Here is a 9,697-nt window from a genome sequence, read left to right on the forward strand (position 1 = left end):
AATTTTTCAGGCTTCTCTACGCAATTGCAAAAAAATTGCGTTCATAATTGCGAGGATCATAGCTTCACTTGATTTCATGTCCGCAGTTCAATATATGATCCAATTTCATATATCATTTCATCGTTGAAATTATTATATGTTTCCTTTCTCGCTGGATCCTTTTCTCCACCGTAAAAACGATTGGTTAGTATGAGGATGAAAGCAAAATCAGCACTTTGTCCTTGCAATTGCTGTAGAAAAAGTGACAAAATTGTTGTCTACTAGTACGTATGTATGCATTACAAGCCTTGTTTTGTCGATTATCCATCGACCGCTATTGGTATTGTGCGTTCCGTTTCGCGGAACACCGTGAGCCTCTCTGTAGCAACTTGAGATAAAACTAGACCCTCCGTGAGGGTACACTGGGTTGCCTGTGGTACGTGCACCGTTTCAAACATTTTTTTTCAAGTTGGGGGGTCATTAAGAAGTCATACCAGACGAGGCCCTTTGGCTCACAGGTCCTTACACGTTCGTACGACGAAACAGATCTGTCCTTGCGTAATATGTAGCTCTAACAGTGCACGATATTATTTTGGTATTGTCTATCATTGTAGTGCCATGGTAGAAGTCTCGGGTAAATAGTCTGAGAAGACATCTGGTTACTAGCAAAGTACTGAACCCAGAAAGATTGAAGAAAATAAATGGGAAGTGAGAAACATTGGCTTCTGGGCTGACATGTTGATAAACTTCTTTTCACCACAAGTTTAAGCGTGCCCTCTGAGCATCTGACAGCTTTGTAATACCGAAGTTCACTAAACTTAATCCTTGTTCGGCGGGGTTAGTGTTTGGATGGAAGACCAAAATAATATACCCCTCATAAAACAGAAGCATCGGACCGAAAATGCTATTAACGCTAACAAATGCGAACTCAGCAAGGTACAGATTTTGTTAGCTTGCTTTATGCAAAAACAAATATTGATGCAAAAGTAAATAAATATTGATACACAGTTTTTAGAAAGAGCAGAAGGAAGTTTCCAGGACGATCGCTCGAGAATAACATATTTACGACATGAAAACAACATTTATTTTGAACCGTGAATATAGAATATAAACAGTTACGATCAGCGACAAACATTTTGGGGGATTTTTGCAACGTTCAATTTTGCTATTGTACGTTTTGGCTGCACAAATAAATCGCAAAATCGAAAGTGACATCGCCGGAATTCAGCGGGCGCCGTGATGAAGTTACCGCGGCATGTTTGCTCGCCAAACGGTGAAGTATCTGTATCAAATGATGGCAAGACACCGGGTTTTTGTAAGTTTCTTTTTCTGTCAAGTGTTCTAAAGTTTGACAATGAAATGAGCGAAGTCAAAACAAAGATCACAATTGCCCAAGCCTTGTTTATGCACAGTCAAAATTTACTCTCCAAGACGCGTACGACGTTATTTATTCTAACCAGGTAATTCCATCATTTTGGAAATAGCAGCTACTTTATTATTCAACTGCGTCCCAATTCTTTACTGATTTTGGGGCTCATTTTGTTCAAACTCAAGCACGCTTCCAACAGGCCCGTGAACCCTTCCTGCTTACAGAGCAATACTAAAAAACTTCTCCCATATCACATTTCAACCTTTAGCTCGAAAATTCAATACACAACATGATATTATAATTCACAAAGGCAGAAAATACCACAGAATCCTTTTCTTGCGAAACATTTATTGAAACAAACAACATATTTGCTCTTAGAGGCGAGAACCTCTTCCTATTTCATTGCGTGCGTGAAGACAAGAAACTCGATCGTGTTAAATTACCATGTACTCCAGGTAAATACAGCTCACTTTGATTTCGGCTCGACGGGCGATAGATTGTTGTCGAAGTCCATTACTCGTCGCTTTTAAGATTCCACCGCCTGTTTATCCAATTGACTTGCCATTATTGAGCTTCATAAGGGTATATTTTGTTCAAAGATCCACTAAAACGCCATTCGCGTTACATGACTTTCGACGCCATTGCCGGTTAGGTTTATCGTTCTACTGTGTCCACCAGAGAAATCTTCGCATTTCCCACTACCCTCTCGATCCTAAGAAAATACGCGCAGAAGGCTCTATGCAAAAAGCCACACTTAGCAGGGGAGTGACAGGCAAGACTTTTACCGACACGGAGAAAAATAAAACTAGACCCTCCGTGAGGGTACACTGGGTTGCCTGTGGTACGTGCCGCGTTCCAGGCAAATTTTTTCAAGTTGGGGGGTCATTGAAGACCATTTAAGGGCTCACCCAGAAGTCATACCAGCAGAGTCCCTTTGGCTCACAAGTCCTCACACGTTCGTACGACGAAACAGATCCTTTTCTGAGGTTAAAAACCTGGCTACCGGCCTATTAATTAATCATTTGTCAGAAAGAAGAAATTCCTGTCCTCTTTAAAAAAATTGACACGCATTGCTTACGTGTGGTAGTGAAGTAACACAGCGATTTATTCCATAATGTCAACTGAGCTGTATGTTGTCTTCCAGGAGATTCAAGTTGTCCTTGCGTAATATGTAGCTCTAACAGTGCACGATATTGTTTTGGTTTTGTCTATCATTGTAGTGCCATGGTAGAAGTCTTGGGTAAATAGCCTGAGAAGACATGTGGTTACTAGCAAAGTACTGAACCCAGAAAGATTGAAGAAAATAAATGGGAAGTGAAAAACATTGTCTTCTGGGATGACATGTTGACAGTTGTCTTTGCGTAATATGTAGGTCTAACAGTACATGATATTGTTTTGGTATTGTCTATCATTGTAGCGCCATGGTAGAAGTCTTAGATAAATAGCCCCTTGAGAAGACATGTGGTTACTAGCAAAGTACTGAACCCAGAGGGATAAAAGGGAATCGAGAGACATTGGCTTCTGGGCTGACTTGTTGATCATGCAACTTCTTTCCACCACAAGTGCAAGCGTGCACTGACAGCATCTGACAGCTTTGTGAACAAAAGTTGAAAGCTGAAGTTTACCCCTATCCGGCAGGGTTAGTAACTGGATGGGCGACCTAAGATGCCAGCAAATACGAACCAAGCAAGATCAGATTTTGTTAGCTTGCTTTATGCAAAACAATTATTGATGTAAAAGTAAATAAATATATGGATACACAGTTTTTAAGAAGAGCAGAAGGAAGTTTCAGGACGGTCGATCGAGAATAAAATATTTTGCCATCGGTAACAAAAAATTTACGACATGAAAACAACATTAATTTTGAACCACGAATATAAAAAGGTACCATCAGCGAAAAACATTTTGGGAGATTTTAGTTGTTTTGTTGTAATTGTACTTTTGGCTGCACCGAGTAAATTGCACATCGAATTCAGCGAGCGCAGTGATCAAGTTACTGCGGCATGTTTACTCGCGAAACAGTGAAGCATCTGTGTTAAATGATGCTTAGATACCGGGTTTTTGTTTTTGTTAGTTTTCTTTTTCTTTCAATTGTTATAAATTTTGACAAGAAATATGCGAATTCAACACAAAGATCACAATCGCCCAACTCTCACAGATTGACCATTGTTTCTGGAAAATCAAAAATTTACTCTCCAAGACAAGGTTATTTATCACCAGGTAATTTCATCGTTTTGGCAGTAGCAGCTACTTTATTATTCATCAGCGTCACAATCTTTTGCCGATTTTGGGGGTCATTTTGTTGAAACTCAAGCACGCTTCCAACAGACCTGTTTATTTTCGTGACTTATGCGTTACCACAAAAATTCTCCCCGTATCACATTTCAACACATGTATGCAAATTTGTTAAGCTCGAAAATTACACAACATGATAAATTTACAAAAGCTGGAAATTTCACAGAAATATTTTCCAGCGAAACATTTATCGAAACAAGCAACATATTTGCTATAAGAGGCAAGAAACCCTTCCTATTTCAGTTGCGTGCGTGCAAGCGAAACACACAATCACAAAGCATATGCAATTAAATAAATTTCTGACAGTTCACATCAAACCCTTTTCGAAAGAACCTTGACCGTACATAATAAAGCACAAAAGAGACAACAAGCTTTCATTCAAATAATTTTTCACTGTCACATTTCCATTTTTTTTAACCTTTGAAGAGTTGAGTACAAAATGAATGTTACTTGCCAGACAAACAGGCAAACTTTAAATAGATGCGACTTCAGTAAACATTGTGAGACACAACAGAGATCACAGATCTACTTGTGATGTTCGATTCCTTCTCTGTCTTTGTTGCACCCGTAAGTTACCAGAGAAATTTCCATTTGGTTTCAGTGTTGTACGTAACACCACCTTGGCGAAGTATTAAAAGTACAGCTCATTTTGATTTCGGCTCGACGGGCGAAAGATTCACGCTGTCGAAGTCCATTACTCGTCGCTTTTAAGATTCCAGATCTTTATGTTTCACCGCCTGTCTTGACGTTCCATTCTTGAGCTCCATATGGATACATTTTCTTTAAAGATGTACTAAAACGCCATTCGCGTTCCAATGACTTCCGACGCCATTACAGGTTAATTGTGCAGAGCAAGCTACGCATTACTCCAGCCCCCTCAAACCTAACAAAATACGCAGAGAAGACCCCATGCACAAAGACACCACTTAGCAGGGGAGTGACAGGCAAGACTTTTACCGACACGGAAAAAAATACTAAAAAAAAGAAAACAGAAATCTACCCATTTTCCGACTTGGATTGCCATAGGCAACCCAGTAAAAACGACGAAATAAACGCAGATTCCTACTAGGTTTGCCATTCTGGCAAACCAGTAATTATAACCGCAAGGCTATGCAATAAGGAGGCAACTGTTTTAAACTCGTTTAACAAATGTCAACCTCGGTTCATGGAATAAAGACGTGATTGCGTTCGACCGAAGGAAAACGCGTCCTAATTTTGCCAAAAGGAATCGAGATTTTTCTCTGTTGGGGACACCAAAATAGCCACCCCGAAGATTCCTTTGTTGTTTGCAGGGGCATTCTCTGTGGATTCTCGCACGTGTGTTGATGTCGATCTGATGGCACCTGTTTCTGATTTGTGTCTGGGCAAAATCAATTTCTGAAACAGGCAACTCGGTTTGCATCAGATATGCTTCCGATGATGTTCGGTTTTTTTATCGTTAATCCGAGCAGCACTTTGGTTGCGAGTTTCTACTTCGTGAATCCTAAAACACCTCGCTGGTGTAGAATAATACCAATAAAGTAAAACGTAAAGTAAAGCAACCATATTTAACGTCGATAACTCGCAACAGTAATTCAACCGATAAACCTGAGGTCGACTTGCGCTCATTTTACTTCCCCCTCGCCATCAGTGCTCCGTTTTACGGGTATCTAAAGCTACTTAAGCTACACAGAACGGAAAGAAGTCGAAACAAGGAATCGAACTCAGGACCTCTTGCGCCAGGGCCGCGCACTAAATGACTGTGCCATCCTCCTCCCACTTGTGCGCCAGTTTAAGCAATACCTATACCACATTGCACGCCCTGTTGAGAATATCGAGATTGATTCCCTCTACAATATCTAACAATTCATACATTTACCATTTTTACGGGCTCTAACACAGGAGCATCTCTGCCATTGTGAGCTCGTGAGGGCTCGGCAGTTGGTTTGTGAGTTCCTTTAGTGTTTTTCACTTGTGGTTCTCGCTTTTTACTTGCGGTCCTACCATTTAATAGCCTTTTGGGGCTAAGTAGGTTTATTAAACGCTTGTACCTTCCTGGTTGGCCCAACGATGTCTGCCAAGATCCGTTGTCGAAAGAGTCTGGTTGCCTTCTTCCCTGCTGAAGTGTACCGTTTCTGTTGCTGTTCGCAAGTTCTTCCCCGCCATTGGTGATGTTCCACTCCGCCTGTCCTGTGCCGACACTTCGTCCCGTCTGGTGTATCTCCGCGATTGCCCGTTCAAGGTCCCAGACGAAGCCGTTCGTTCTTTCTTCTCCTCCTTTGGGCAGGTTCATTCTGTTCAGAGGAGCGAGCATCCTGGTTTCCCTGGCCTGTGCGATGGCAGCCGTCTTGTGAAGATCTCCCTGGCCAAGGATGTTCCCGGTGATATCCGTGTCGCTGGCTTCGATTGCCGTGTCTGGTATCGTGGTCAGCCCCCATACTGTGCGATCTGTAGAAAGACCGGTCACCGGAGTCGCGGCTGCCCGCTCAGTGGACGTTGTCGGCGCTGTGGCCAGTCCGGCCATATGGCCCGTGAATGCAGGAATGCCTGGGGGCAGCCTGCACCTCAACCGGCCTCCGGAGTTCTTCCGGTGTCTTCTCGTGAAGAGGAGCAGGCTGGGGTTCCGGCCTCCAATGCCAGTCCCCCTGGCAGTGTGGCTGTGGAGGATCCGAGCGTAAGCCCGGTTGTTGCTGACGAGGAGGCAATGGAGGTGGCTCGTCCGTCTCCTTTGCTGAGTGATGAGCCCAGTACCTTGATTATCCCTGTGGATCACACCTCAGGGGAATCGGGCCCGGGTTCTGGTGATGGGTCTTCGGGCTCTCCCCGGCGACGTAGGCCTAAGCGGAAGCGTAAGCTTCCCTCAAACCGGTTCTCCATGCCTTCGGCTTTGTCCTCCTCTCCGGATGAGGGCATCGCTGTTTTGGACATGGATACAGACCAACGTGAGCACTCGTCGATTGTTTTCGCCTGTACTTACAAGGAGGTGTAGGAGGGTCGCCACTCCTGGGAGGAGATTCGGGGTATTTATTACTCCGATCGACTTCCTTCCCCCCTTCCACGGTTTGAGGCCCTCGGCAGTTCCTCCCCGGGCTAATTTTTGTCTTATTTCTGTTTTGTCTGTCTTGTGTGGATTGTCATTCTGGAGTGTAAGTCAGACGAGGCATCTCCAGGATGCAATCCTTTTGTTTGTCTGTCCTGTATCCGTTTTTGTTGCCTTAATTTTTGTGGAGGCGGGGTTCGATTCCCCGGCGTGTTTGGCGTGCTGGTTGCACCCTCCGTTTAGGCGTACCCTCACCCTCATACGGTGTGGGATTTGATGTTATGTCCAGGAGCCATTGCACTCACCCTACCGGGGGGCTCCCTGTTCGCCTCAAACACAAAAACATTTACCATTTTTACGCGGGGACTTCTAGGTTACCTCCTCTGGTGAAATTCCTGCGGGGGCAATTATCCGTAATGCACCAGTCAATTGAAACCCCCAACCCCAGGTCCGGGAAGGGTGGGGGATTATAGGGACATTAATGCACTTTTGAAGAACAATCTGTCCCCTGAGTGTGGTGCATTTGACTGATTTTGAATTTGGGACTTGTCCCCACGTAGGACAAAAGGAGAATTGGGAGCAAGCACTGACATTCGAATTTCAAAAGAGAGCGGAAACCGTGAGAAAAGTAAGAGTTGGTTTAATCCACGCATATCATGCTTTAACTTCACCTTTCACTGTTGTTGGCCGTGCGCATGCGAACCTCTTCATACCCTCGACATTGCGTGGATCTGCAGAAACGGAAACAGGTGTATTTGGATAGGGTCAATGACAGACCCTAAACGAGCTTGCGGTGCCAAAGAATGTGATAAATGCTGTGGAATTTGTAGTGGAAATTACATCCACAGGAGCAGAAGAGATGCTACAGTTATAGGAATGGATGGCTGCACTTTAGGCCACGCTCACATTTCTCCTCCAAGTACTGTGATAAAAGATACAGAAAGAAAAGGCTATAACTGAGCCCTAATGAGATAGAACAGCTAGCAAAACAAAACTTACTCCGTACCGATGAAGTTGAGATGTGGGTAACACGCCTAATTGATGTTAGAAAACATCGCAAAGAAGGTGCAAGTGAAGCATCCGCAAAAGTAATAAAGAGAAATCAATAGGGAGAAAGTCTAGTATAGCCGTTGTTGACTGCACTGACTTGTGGCGTATTTGTGATGGGCCTGAGTGGAGAGACTTGATTGCTTGTGAACGTAAAGACTGTCCGATAGAGTGGTTTCATTTTCAATGTGTGGGGCTTTCAGCAGCGCCAGATGAGAGTGGATTTGTGCACAGTGCAAAAATTCACCTCAGTTGACAGATTTCCTTTAAACTTGGCTTGAACCAGGCAAATTTAGTACCTGTAATATGCAGAGTAATTTAAAAATTCACTTTGAACGTTGCAGACAGTTATGTAATCAGATGGTCATGAGCAATAATGAAACATGGGTGCTTTGCCCTTATTTAAAAGTTGAACAGAAATTGTGTGTTAAACTAGCATTGTACCGGGCCAGTAACTAAAATGCAAACTTCACAAATTCAAAGCAGAATATTTGAAATTTTTTCCATAGTTAATGTTGGATTCTTTTAAGATAGGGGAATATGATATCAATTTCAGCCTCAGGGGCGGGGGTCTTGATGCTTTTTGACTAGGGTCTATGTCAAATCCCCACCCATCCCCGGGACCTGGAGGGTGGGGGTTTAAATTGACTGGTGCATAAGCACATGTCCTCTCAGGGGACTATTTTTTCATTTCGCCAAGGTGAGTGAATTTATCAGTAAATGATTGATATTGCGTAAGAACATGCATCAGAAAGCTGTGTACTTGTGTGTTTTCTAGGAAAGAGACGCTGCATTTCAAACCGCCAACAAGTCAGAGTTGCGATGTGTTGACTTGTTGGTTTTTGACAGGAGTGACACCCGGTCATCACTATCCCAAGAATTTTTGCGACTAAAAGCCTTGGTCTCGCGAATTTATAAAAAATTTTTATTGGCGTTTTAGCCTTGACCTTTTCATCTCCTATTCGACTGTCGAACGCACTTCAATAATCCGAGGTTAGTTCTAGTAATATAGTAGTACTCAAAGGTGATAGGTTCTATTCCTGCAAAGGAGCACTCGGATTTTCACCGAGTATCCCCCGAAAAAATTATTTCCTCACTTTCGTATAGGTCGAGGAAAATTTAAGGATTTCGAGACAGGGCATTCTGCTCATCGATCTCATCCGGAAAAGAACCTTAGTGTCTGTCAGCCAGACCTCACGCGCAACTTATGCGATGCTCAAACAACTGTAGCCAACTGGTCGGCGGTAAAAGTTGTAATCTTTGTTAAACAACGGACGCGCCTTAATCACACAGTTTTCAAACAGACGGCCATCAAATCAAGTCAAATATTGCTTTTTGATAAGAGGGAGATGCTGTCAGGGCAGAGTAGAGAACCAACAAACTTAATCCACGTATAAAAATTTGGTTTTATCAACGGAGTTGATAATGTAAATTGACCACCGTACAGAGAATTATGGGTTGTGTGTAGTTTACGCTATTGGTGGTAACATGGCAACGTGAAAAGTAGGAATACATTAGTTAAATGAAAAGCGTTCGTTAATACCGTGGGTATTAAGGGTGCTTGCGACTTTCCGTCGTTCCATTATTCTCACAGCTATTTGTTGTATTCATCGTCACATCCTTCACATGTCAAGAACTCCATTCGTTATTCTCAATTTCTTAGACTTCGAAGTCTATGTAGTGATGAGTACGACCTCGATTTTTCCAGCAAATCATAGGAGATGTGCCAGCTCTTCGAAAAACGTAGCTATCCTGTCTCTGCGGTCAAAACGGGCCATCATCGCGCCCAACAATTTGATCGACCGTCAGCAATACAAACGTCATAAAAAGATAAGAATGACAGAATTCCATTCACCCTCACTTTCCATCCCCATAATCACGCAGTCACAAGTATCATTCTGAATAACTTTAAATTACTCCAAAATGATCCCGAGACTGGCAGAATCTTTTCGCAACCTCCACTTCTTTCATTCAAACGCGACAAAAAC

Source organism: Montipora capricornis, chromosome 11 (assembly GCF_036669925.1).
Source record: "Montipora capricornis isolate CH-2021 chromosome 11, ASM3666992v2, whole genome shotgun sequence".
NCBI lineage: Eukaryota > Metazoa > Cnidaria > Anthozoa > Scleractinia > Acroporidae > Montipora > Montipora capricornis.